The sequence below is a fragment of the Pinus tabuliformis genome, chromosome 3_2 (genome assembly GCF_031772625.1).
Source record: "Pinus tabuliformis cultivar Carrire ecotype Pingquan chromosome 3_2, CPIR1, whole genome shotgun sequence".
NCBI lineage: Eukaryota > Viridiplantae > Streptophyta > Pinopsida > Pinales > Pinaceae > Pinus > Pinus tabuliformis.
Genome location: NC_142302.1, coordinates 352,770,657 through 352,783,698, shown reverse-complemented (window position 1 = coordinate 352,783,698; position 13,042 = coordinate 352,770,657).

Sequence of the window (13,042 nt, the reverse complement as noted above, 5' to 3'; positions counted from 1 at the left end):
AGACATGTCTATGTCTACCTCCCCTTCTTCCTTAAACAAAGTGAGCACATGGCATATTGATACAAGGATCTAGGAGGGTCAAGAATTACTAGGGATAGATACAATATGGGTGATATTTTGATGTAGGAGCATCTAGCTAAGGGTACCATGAGCGAGTGCTTGGTCTTAGCTAAGGAGGAGAGGTTCATCATCATTTGGTTTCATTTATGTTTGTTGATTAAAACAGTGTTTAGTAATTTGTTTTTATTCCATTATTAGTTAAGGGAAATTTAGGGACAACACAGTTAGATGAAAGTGGATACAACCACACTGTTAGTTTTTCTTTTATTTATTTTATAGTTGTTTTCTATATAAATATATATATATATATATATATATATATATATATATATATATATATATATATATAGATATAATCTATGTATTCCACAGAACAAGAAAACTGAAACAGCAAACTGGTTATCAACCATGTAACTGAAGAAACAACTGCAAATAGTTTGAGTAACTGTATCGTAACATACAAAAGCAAATGTACCACATTGTGGAAAGGGTTCGATATACCAGCACATGAAAAGTAATACAAAGAGAGACACTTTCATTTTTAATCCATCTATCTGAGACTTATTTTTTTCTATAATTTATTATCATCTATAACAAATAGACAAACTGTATATTTTGTTTTACCAGAAATCCTTCTAGAAAAGTAGTGACGTAGTTCCAAAATTTTAACGACAAGAAGAGATGTAGTTTCAGAAATCAAATGACAGGTAGAGACACAATATTAATGTGAGACTGAGCAGGCAGTTCCAGCCACATCGACAATTCTAGAAATACGAGAACAAGCAACAGTCGAAGCAACTAACTAAATAAGTACAGTCACAGTGAGATGCATTCACAAGAAAGGTAATCTTGTACCTTGAAACTTCTTTTTTGTTCGTCTTTAAAAACATTTCAACATTAAGAACAATATATAAAATATATAAATACAAAGTGTTCAAATCCAAAAACCATAAGGTCGAACAAACCCTTTTTTGGGAGAGAGGTAGTTAACGACGGTTAGGGTTATAACCTTGAACAGTTACAGTCCATCGAAAAGAAAACGAGATTATATACAACTGGGCCCGAAGGCCATTTGACATCAACCGATAGATGGAGACAATAGAGTCTCAGTTCTTAGCCTATTGATCGACTACACCAGAGAAGAAACCGACTTGGGAAACCCTCAAACAAAACAAATTGTAACAGGGAATGACCCTAATGGTTCCATTTAGAAGGAGGTCTAAGTAATGGTCCAACTAGGAGCATTCCCAACCTGCACAGAGAACACAAAAAAATATTAGTGTTGTCATACTGAAGATTAAATGAACGAACGACGAACAAAGATGAAGAAGAAACCCCAAGTGAACTTACCAAGATATTAGTTAGCACTGGACGAATGAACCCACATTTGGGTGCCAGCCACTAAAGGGAAGCCAGCTAATGAGGAGCAATAGTTAGTTTTTAACAAAAACTGAGAAAACCAATTTTAGCAAGGAAACAGTAGTTTACCTTGCCAGAGCCAAACGACACTGAGGAAAGGGTCCTTCATGGCCACGGCCTCCGCTCATAAACAAATTGCAGACAAGTCAAATAGAGAATGTAATCATACAGGCAGCCAACAAAAAAATACCACTGAAGAATCCCAATAGAATGCGTTAAGGAACGGAAGGGGAAACAATTACTGCCAGAAGAGCACTAGACCACAAAGACAATAGACCAACCCTCTCATAAAAATCAACGAAGCCAATGACTTAATAACATAGTAGACTAACCAGATAGCTGAAGACAAATAATGAGCAGAGTTATCCAATCATCCAATGGAGAAACCCATAGCCAGGTGTGGACGGAGCATCGAGCTCAAGCTCGTTACAGTCACCAGCAAAACGGCGGAAGGAGCTTTCACCACTGAACAAGGAAAAGTGAAAATGCTGAAGTGAATAAAGTGAGGGTTTGGGATTAGTCCAAGAGCGGGAAGGAAACCCGAGACCAAGATAGTTGTCCTCTCACCTACCAATGTACCAATAATCAATGCAGCCATCAATACAAACAAATATTTGGGCTAACCTTTTGATTACCGACTAATCACAATTTTGTTGATTAAATCATTTGCATTAATTATTATTGTTAAGTGTTAATACTTAAGTCATACGCTGGTCCCATAATATTGTGGTATCAGAGGAGGAATTGGAGTTTTCCTGAGAAATGGAGGTTGGAAGACGAGGTTGTTGAAGAGGTGCTTGGAGAGTAGCAGAGGAAGGATTGTGGGAGGAAATCATAATCCTTACTACCCGTTTGGAGGCAGTTGAAGCAGGGAGGAGAAGGGATTCAGTGGTAGGAGATGATAACAAAGAAGAAGCCATAGTTACAACAGATGGATCGGATGAAGAAGGGCCAGAAATGAGATTGTTGACGTCGGTCCTATTGGCTAGTAGCAAGCCTAAGCCAGAGATTCCAAATTACGATGGCAACTTGTCCACAGAAGTTCTGTTGGACTGGATCAGAGAATTGGACAAATATTTCAAGTGTGAATATGTCAGTGAAGATTGGAAAGTTAAGTTCACTGCAACAAAGTTGAAGGGACACGTAGCCTTGTGGTGGGACAGTGTCTAGGCAGAAAGAAGAAGGATGAAGAAGTTGCTAATAAACAAATGGCTAAGAATGGTGGCCAAGTTGAAGGGTAGATTTTTGCCCAAAGACTACCAGATTGCACTACATCAGAAAGTGAATAATTTGAGGCAAAAAGGGATGATAGTGAGAGAATATACTAAAGAATTTTACCGAGTAAATTTAAGAGCTGGTACATGGAGGACACCCTGGAAAAAATAGCAAGGTATGTAAATGGTCTGAGATTGGAAATATTGGATGAAATCAGCATTCTTTCCCCAAAAAATATAGAGGAAGCCTACCAGAGTGCCATGAAGGCAGAGGAGAAGATCACCAGAAAACAAAATTCTAGGAGAGGACAGGGAACCGGTAGAGGAAGAGGACAGTCCTATGGCAGTGGACGAACTGCCAACAATAGTGAAGAGGGTAGTAGTTCCAAGACCTATGGGATAGTAGAAAAAGGAGACAACATTAGAGGCAGGAGGCCATATAAGAGTGGAAGAGAAAATGGTCGAGGCAGAGGAGCTACCTATCAGTGCTACAGGTGCCACAAGTGGGGGCACAGGTCTTTCAAGTGTCCTAAAGCGGAACAAGTAGGTCCGAGAGGAGCATTTGTTGCGCAACCAAAGGAAGCAAAGACACCACCCTAGGTGTTACACTAAAAAATGTCACCATGGCTATTTACAGTTAGTATGGCTCTATCAACAGTCATGCTATCCTCCTGGGCAAGTCTTATGCCTCTGCTCTCCATGTCAAACTCCAAAAAGAGAGAAAGTCTTTGTAAATGTGTTTATCTCTGGGTACGCAGATTCTCTCGGCCTTACCTGCGTATACGCACCTAATGTTCACAAAAACTGCGTACTTGTACGCTCTGTATGTAAAGGGGCAGGTGCGTACCCCTGTAAAGGTCAAAAGGCGCAAGTTTCACTCCAAAAAAGTTACTTGTGGTCATTTCTAGAGGCTTCTAGAAGTATGTTTGACGTGTATGAAGCGCCTCCAGATGGTTCATGTACCCCTACCAAAGAGGAACTTATCCCATCAATAAGGGAGCTATCCCATCCAAAGAGGGGATTATCTCATTGATGGTGGACCTGATTAACTTCCTCTTGAGCACTATAAATACAAGCATTGGGCCAGAAGGAGAAGAGGTTGGAAGCTAAACATTTCTAAGGGTAGATGCTACTGGAATTAGGACTCCCATTTAGAAGCTTGTGAGGAGAGATTGCCATCTTTGCTTGTTCTATTTGGAAGTGGGTGAGCTTTGTCAAAGTAAAGGAGAACTCTTGATGGACCCTAGGAGGGACTTGCACAACACCAAGGCTCAGGTTGTGATCGTTCCTTTTGTTTCCTATTAATGCAAATGAGTCCATTCTTCTCAATAACTTGTTATTTATGAGTTGTTTCATGTACTCCTTGGTCTATGTGTTAAATATGTTTTATTTTATGAGATTATCAAGTGCTATTTAATCGTTTGATTGTTAGTGAATGCAGGTTTCGAAGTGAAGGAGGAGCTCATCCAGATCAGCGAGGCTGGACTACTACAACAGCGTTGGACTACAGGTAGGATCTAAACACTTGATTTCTTATATAGTAAATGCATGTTTAGAGAAGGATTGCTCTTGTTTGTCTTGTTTGTCACTAGAGAGTCTTAGGCTCCTAGGGAGTTTGGTTGTGTCCGCACTATCGACTCTTTCCGCCTGACAAAATGGCGACTCCGCTGGGGACTCCATTAATGAGAAAGTTTTTTCCTTTGTATGCAACTTTGATCTGAGAAAAGTCATTTATTTTCTGGTTTTTGGCTCTGTGACTTTGTATTTGGGTGGGTTAGCTTAAGGTTAGATTGAATTTAGTTTTTCTTGGTTTTTTCAGTAGTACGCACCCTATGAGTATTGCACAGTGCGTACCTGTACGCACTGTTGTTGTGTGCACAGAGCGGGCCCACACCTATCTTAACAGGTTGCCTGCGTACCCTGCTAAAAATTAAGAAATTTCCTTTTTTTACATTTTTCCTCTTAGATTTTTCTTTTTCTTAGTTTTTACTGCCCAGATCCATTAGTCTCTTGTCAAAGATCTTCACCTGAACTTGTTTCGATAGCATTGAGTGTTTTAGTGGATTTCATAGAAGTTTAAGCCCTAGGGTTTGATTTTTGAATAGGTCCTGTAGTGACTTTGGCGGTAGAAGTTGTCAAGCCTTAGATCTCTCTGGTTTTGTCAACTTTCTTAGGAGTCGGACCTGTCATAAAGTCTACCTGTGAGAGCAACCTACCTTTGAGTTGTCTCTTTGGAAAATTTCGAAGTGCTTGTTGATTGAGTATTGAATTCCATTTTACAAAAAGAACAAAAAGATTTGAGTTTTGTTTTGACTGGTCTTTTGATTCTGCATTAGCTGGTCCTTGGCTTGATTGTGGTCAAGTAAAACAACCTAGAATCATCTTTGTAGGCTTTTTCCTCGTTAGGTTTGCTTTAGAGTAAATTTCTTTTTGATTTGCTTGTGAGTCAATTTTTCTTAGATTTTATAGCTTTTGAGATTGATTTTCGTTAAAATAGATTTATATGCTTTGTTAGATAAGAGAAAATACAAAAACATCCCCTTTGAAAAGTTTTGTTTCAAGTAGCTTTGAGGTATTTTGAAATAAAAAGAATTTTTCGTGCACGTAAGGAGTGGTCATGTTTGTATGCTTGGAAAGATAAAGAGAATTGTTTCTTTGATTGTCTTTACTAAGAAAGTTGTTTTCTATAAAAATTTGCATTTTCCAACTCTCTTAGTTAGGAGTTTCATTGAAAGAGAAAAGTAGCGTAAATCATCTTAGGTGCATCTTTGTAGTGGTTTGAGTCGAGTCTACACACCATTGGTTTCATTTCCGCTACCTTTTGTCTTTAAGAAAAACCATAAAATTAACGCTTAAAGTAAAATCAACATAGTAACTTTTATTTACTAGGGCTCTGAAACACCAATTTAGATCAGGCTAGTGTCTTGGAGTAGGAGAGTAATTAACTCTCCAAGACAACAAAACCAAACAAGTAGCTTATCTTGTGATAGAATAAATCCAATTGTCTCATTTGTACACTAGGAAAGCTCCTCTTAAAGGAGAAGCACGAGCTCGTGTTCGAACCAGTGAGGGGATCAATCCTCCCTCGTTGGGAACGACGCCAGACACGCACGTATTACAAACGGTAAACCTCGGATTAACCATTGTCGAGGAGCCAGGGGTCACTTGTCGGTAAACCTTGGATTATTGTCAAGGAACCGGCAAGGGGATTGAGCTTGATACTCTGCCCTTGCGTGCTGTCGGAGTATAGACTGTTCCCCCAGGTGCATTTCTTGCGGTTGGTAACCTTAGTGACCATTATCTTTAGGATTCTACCGAGGTGACGGTGGAGGGAAGATCCCACTGTACCTGGAGCAAACGTCGGCTAGACTCACTTGGATTTTCTGGGGGGTTCACTTCACTCGAGACGGTTAAAGTGGAGGAACTTGTGCCGGTCTATTCATTAAGCAGGTTGCCGGGGTAACTGTTCCACCCGCCACTTCTGTACTGAATCCGGCGATGTTGGGTTTCATCTCCAACTAGCGTTTTCAGTCTGGAAGGCTACTGTTTGTGCTTGGTTTGACGCCCTAGATTCTTTAGGCGTGTGATTCAAATTTGTTTGGTTCTTTAGCGACTTTAGGTGGTTTGATTTGAGATTTTACTTTGTTTTCGTGTGTAGTAGTTAAAAGTTTTTAGCTGTGGCGGAATTACCGAGACAGTCCCGTAGACTTCGGGGCAAGTCACCTGAGATTGTTACCGGAACTGATTTGTTGAGGAAACTCCGTAGATCACGGGGTGGATCTCCTGAAGATGTCCCGGGTCAGTACGAAGGATTGAAGGTCCTTGTAACTCCTCCTAGTGGCAGTAGAGTAGGTTCACCTCAAGAAGGGGAATCTTCCTTGGTAGTCCATCCAGATTACCAAAGTCTAGAGACAGGTTATAATCCCGAAGCTGTTACAGTTTCTGAGCTTGCTGGTAGTTTTTCGTCTACTAGTGATATAGGCGAAGAACCTGAAATATCTGAACCTGTTACTCCAACTTCTAGTGTTCCAGATTCACCAAGAGTAGAACGAGTTATCACCGAAAATCTTCCTACTGGTCTGATTGTTATTGAAGAACTTGCTCCAGAGGAAGAAATAGGCGTCTCTAACCTTGAAGATCAACTTACTATTGAGCTCAGGGAGCGTGAATCTATCTTTTACAGTCCTCCTAGAAGTACTACTTGGTACCTTTCGTTAACCAATTATTTAGACAACTCAGGGATAGGTTTTTCTACACCTCGTACTCCTTTTCCACCTGGAGGTATTTATACTCCTGTAAATATGTCTGGTCAGTCGTCCGTGTTTACTCAAACTCCTGAATCTTTCTTACACGGCGGTCCTTCTGTTCCCACTGGGTATCAGTCACTTTCTGGTATCTTTGCGGGGGCATCTCCTCAACCCGTCGATCAAGGGTTATTAGCTGGAAACAATGGTAATAAACCGTTGGGTGTAGGAGATATTTACATGATGTCAGGTTCAGTTCCCGTTTCTCAACCTCAAGGTGGCCAATTACCGCCTGGGGGGCAACCTCAATTAACCCCTGGGGGGCAACCTCAAGGTACACAAATTGTGTCTGGGGGGCAGCCTCAAGGGCAGTGTGTACCTATGGTGCAATACATGCCTCAAGGTCAACCCCAGCCTCAATATGTACCCCAAGGTCAACCTCAGTATCAATATTTACCTCAAGGGTATCAACCTCAAGGGTATCAACCTCAAGGTCAAGGTCAACCCCAGTATCAGTATTTACCCCAAGGTTATCAACCTCAAGGTCAATACTCGAGTCAAGGTTATCAACCACCTCAAGGTCAGTCATATGTTAAAGGTATGGGAACTGTACCTTTCAATTATCAATCCTATCCTCAATCCAGTTATGGATCTCAGTATCCTCAACCTGTTACAGGTCAATACCCCGGAATGATAGTGTGGGATCCATCACAGGGTCAACAGGTGTTGCAGCCAAGTATACAGTTGGTACCTCAAGCTGTACAACCCGTAGTTTCTGGTCCACCCCAGCAACCGCAACCTGTCCAGTCCAATGTTCAAACTTCTGTAACTTCGGTAGTTACTCAGCCGCCAATTGCAGCTAGTACTCCATCTCAAACGGCTGCTGCAACTACCGCAACATCTGCCGCACTTACTTCTGGAGTATCGACAGCTCCGGTTTCTATTGTCTCTGCAACCACTCCTCAGACATCTTTACCGTTGTCTGGATCTACGATTCAAACCACGGTCCAGATGCTTACAGGTCAGCCTGGTATAAGTACGGTTGTCACTACTCAACCTCAATTTGTTCATGAACCGTACCAGGGACAGTACCAATATGGGCAAGCTGTCCAGCAGCCGGTTTACCTGTATCAACCGTATCCTGGGTACACTTATCAACAACCTCAACAACCCCAGTACGGTCTGGTTAATCCTGGTTTTCCAGGAGGATATAATATCCCTAATGCGATTCCCGTTCCTAGTTATCCTGGATATCCTCCTCCTGGGACTGGTCTTGTGACCCAGAGTTTTAGAGATCCTAACCGGCAATTACCGTTTATCGCAACTTTGGATTTACCAGACTTGACGCGCCTAACGAATGATCTAATTCAATATCTTCCGTTCTGGCCGCCAATGCTAAATAAGTTGCCCAGTGATATACCCAAGTTCGAAGGTAAGTCTGGAGAGGATCCGTCCAATCATGTGATGACTTACCACCTCTGGTGTGCTTCAAATTCTATCTCGGATGATTCGATCCGCTTACGTCTTTTCCAGCGTACACTCATCGGTCTCGCAGCCAAGTGGTACATTGAGTTGCCACGGGCCTCTTTTTACAATTTTAGCCAGTTAGCTACCTCGTTCTTAACTCACTTTCAGTTGCCGGTCAGATACGATAACGGCACGGAGTTATTAACTTCACTAAAACAATCGACGTCCACGTATATTTCTGATCACATTCATGAGTGGAGATGTCGAAGGAGGTTAGTGAAAGTTTTTATTCCGGACCAAATCTTAGCTGAATGGTTTGTTAAATCATTATTACCGAAGATTACTGAAGATGTAGCTAAGGCCGGAGTAGTTACTGAGGAGCAAGTCATTGCTCAGGCGCAGTACCTTGACTTAGTTTATACTCAGTCAGGTACGTTACACGAGAAGATCCCAGATCTTCCAAAATCGAATCAAATCGCTGCTGCTCCTTCGGGATCTCATGCCGCTGATGGTATGATTGGTACGGTGAACACAAAGAGCAAGAAGAAGTCTTCCAAGAATTCTACTACTGCTATCATCACCTTGCCTGATTCCCCGACAGGAGAGTCTTCTCCTGAACTTTCCGCCGATATTCACGCTGTAGAGTCATCTACGGCCAAATCAAAAAATGGTGGAAAGAAGAAAGGAAAGAAGAAGGCTAAAGCAGACAAGGCTCCGAAGGAGAAAACAGAAAAGTCGGAAACCAATGACAAAAAGCGCAAACCTCGATATCCTTGTCTTATTTGTGAAAAGGATCATTTTACAAGAGATTGCCCTCATCGGGCCGAGGTTGTGAAAATAGTCAAAGGCTCTCCCACTCCTGCTGTGTTAAAAGATCCATTTCCAAAGTAGGAGAGTAAGATGATAGGTTCTTCCTCGAATGCCAGTGAAGAACCCATTTTGATGATGTCTCATGTGAGGATTGCGACTCGGTCGCAAGATTATGGTAGTAAGAATCCTGTTGATGGTAAGGAAGCAGAATCTTCTCATTCTAATCCATCAACCTCAGCTCCTGGTTCCGATCCACTACAGATCGAAAAACCTAACCCGGACTTAGTAATCAAACCGCCCGCCAAGGGTGTACTTCGAAGGTCTGCTTTCAATCCACATGCGAGAGCAGCCCAGAATTACAACATTGTTGAGGACTTAGTTGTTTCACCCTCAGCAATGTCGGCTTTAGAAGTGTTGCAATCATGCCCAGCACAACGAAAATTACTTTTGTCGGCTATCGGAGCTGTTGATGTTCAGGACCCGAATCTAATAATCTTCGATCTAGAAAATAGTACACCGCGCCAACCCCATCAAATGGCTTTCCAGATTCCAGTGATAGTAAAAAACAGGCCTATTCATCGGACTGTGATTGATGAGGGAGCTTCTACGTGTATTATGTCGATTCAGTGTTGGAGATCTCTTGGTTCTCCTTCACTGAACCAATCCCCGACCATCCTTAAGGCCTTTGATGGCCGTGGGTTCCGTCCGTTTGGTATTCTACAGGAATTGCCTATAGGGGTAGAAGGGAAAACCGTTAGTCTAGATGTGGAGGTGGTTGATGCCCCTTTAGACTACAACCTTCTTTTGGGTCGAAGTTGGTCATATGCTATGACAGCGGTCGTTTCATCGGTCTTCAGAGTAATAAAGTTTCCACATAACGGTAAGATCGTGACCATTGATCAGCTGACATACTTTTCATCCGACCCAGCCTCTTCAGAGAGTATCCAGCATGTCGGTAAGACGACAATCCCTTATAGGGACGTTGGCGTAGGTTTAGTTAAAGATTCCGGTTTACTGGGAACTTTTCCTTTCCCTCCAATCAACGTAGACCCTTCATTTGCTTCAATTCATATGATTACAACAAACACCATTATTTACGACGATCCTTGGATTGTCCCATCTGAATCTGAGATAGAGTCATTCGGTGATGCTATGCCTTTGAGTCCATATGAAATTGCTTATGAAGCTGTCATGTCTTTTACCGACTCGCATTCAACCGAAATCGACCAAATGAATGTGGTCAGTGAAGAATCACTTTTCACATCAACCTCAGAACGGATAGCATTTCCCGAAGTCGTGTCATCTGACGAGCAACTTCGCGAAATCCTAAGTGTAGACGATCTACCATGGGAAGATCTCCATCATAGATCTTCGTTTTTACCTGAGGATGATACTTTTGAAAATGATTTTTCATCTATCTTTACCACTGAATATGTCAAAGACGCTCAGAATCCAACGAAACATTCTGATTCGGAGTTGAATTTAGGGAATATTTCTCGCACTATTCCCATTGACATTTCAGTGAAGCCCGGAATTGAGGAAAACATTCATATAGGTGCCTCATGTACAGAAGATGAAATTCAAACTTACAAGGCCCTATTCCAAGAATTCCGCGATGTGTTTGCCTGGTCTTACGAGGAAATGTCAGGAATCGATCCTGCCATTGTTGTTCATGAAATAAAGACCTACCCGGACGCTAAACCCGTCCGGCAACGGTTGCGTCAGATTCACCCTCGGAAAGCGGCTTCGATTAAAGCAGAAGTCGAGAAGCTGTTGAAAGCAGGTTTCATTTATCCAATCCCATTAACGGATTGGGTATCGAATATTGTTCCGGTTAACAAGAAGCAAGGAACAATAAGAGTCTGTATCGACTATAGGGATATAAATCGAGCTTGTCCAAAAGACAACTATCCTACGCCCTATATCGATCAAATAATTGATGATTGTGCCGGAAGTGAAATGTTTTCCTTTATGGATGGTTTCTCAGGCTATAATCAAATCAATATTCTACCTGCCGATCAACCAAAAACGGCATTCATTTGTCCATGGGGGACATTTGCTTACTGCAAATTACCTTTCGGACTTAAGAATGCCGGAGCCACTTTTCAACGGGCAATGTCTTACGCATTTCATGACATCAAGCACATTGTGCAACCGTACCTCGATGATTTGCCTGCTTATTCTTTACATGGAGCTGATCACCTTGTCCACTTACGAGCAATCTTTATGCGGTGTAGACATTATCGTATTCGATTGAATCCCCACAAGTGTGTATTCTGTATAGAAACGGGTCGATTGCTGGGATTTGTTGTTTCAAAAGCCGGAATTCGCATCGATCCCTCGAAGGTCGAAGCTATCATCAAATTGACTCCTCCTTCGAGTTTGCGCCAACTCCAAAGTTTGCAAGGGAAAGCGAACTTTTTACGCCGATTCATTCCAAACTACGCCGAGGTCACTAAAGGTTTTACACGGTTGTTGAAACAGAACGCTCAATTCTCTTGGGATGAGATTGCTCAACAATCTTTTGATGCACTTAAGCACGCGTTGACCCATGCACCGTTGTTGCATCCTCCCAACTACAACCAGGACTACTTCTTATACCTCGCAGCTTCGCATTCCACTATTGAAATGGTGTTAGTTCAAGAAGATGAATTCGGAGCGGAACATGTGATATATTATCTTAGTAGGACATTAAACCCCACTGAGCTAAAATATTCGCATGTGGAGAAGTTGGCCCTGGCAGCCGTTCAAGCTGTCCAGCGTTTTCGTCACTACATTCTTCTCCGTAAAACTACAGTTATTTCGGATTGCAACCCTATGATTCATATTTTGACTAAACAACTGCTAGGGGGCAAGTACTCTAAATGGATCGTTATCCTGCAAGAGTTCGACTTGGAGTTCGAGAAGTCCAAGTCTAAGAAATCCTTAGTTTTCGCGGAATTGATGTGTGATTTCCCGCATGCTGACACAGAAACTGTGGCAGAGGAGTCCATTGCGGACGAATCTTTGTTTCTTATCAGTACTTTAGATCCGTGGTACGGGGATATAATTATCTATCTCCAAACCCAAACCTTTCGTCCTGAAGCTTCAAAGTCGGAACGTCGAAAAATTCGGTTTCAATCCCAGCAATACAGAATTATTGGAGATACACTTTATCGCCGGGGGGCAGACTTAGTTTTTCGATGTTGTTTAACTCATGAAGAGGCTGAGAAGGTTTTGAATGATTGTCACTCTGGAGCATGTGGCGGTCATATGTCTGGGTATGCCACAGCTCAGAAGGTGTTGCGCGCTGGCTATTTCTGGCCGTCCATGTTTAAAGATTGTATCATTGCGGTCCGAAAGTGCCACAACTGTCAAGTGTTTGATCGCAAGATGCGCGCACCACCTGCTCCTCTCCATCCTATAATTGCCATTGGTCCTTTCGCCAAATGGGGTATCGATTTTATTACTTGTAACCCTCACTCGGCCGGGGGGCATGCGTATATCATCCTCGCGGTTGATTATTTTACTAAATGGGCCGAGGCGATGACTACATTCGACGCAAGCGGCAAAACAGCTGCAGTTTTTGTATTCAATCACATTATAACTAGGTTTGGTGTCCCACAAGCAATCATCACTGACCATGGGAGCCATTTTCGAAACATCATGATGACTGAGCTTACAAGCCAGCTTGGTTTGCGCCATGATAGATCTACTCCTTATTATCCGCAAGCCAACGGTTTGGTTGAGTCTATTAACAAAGTTCTGGTTATCATGATCCGACGAATCATTGGTATTCATCGGTCGAATTGGTACAACATGTTATTTTCAGCGCTATGGGCATACCGA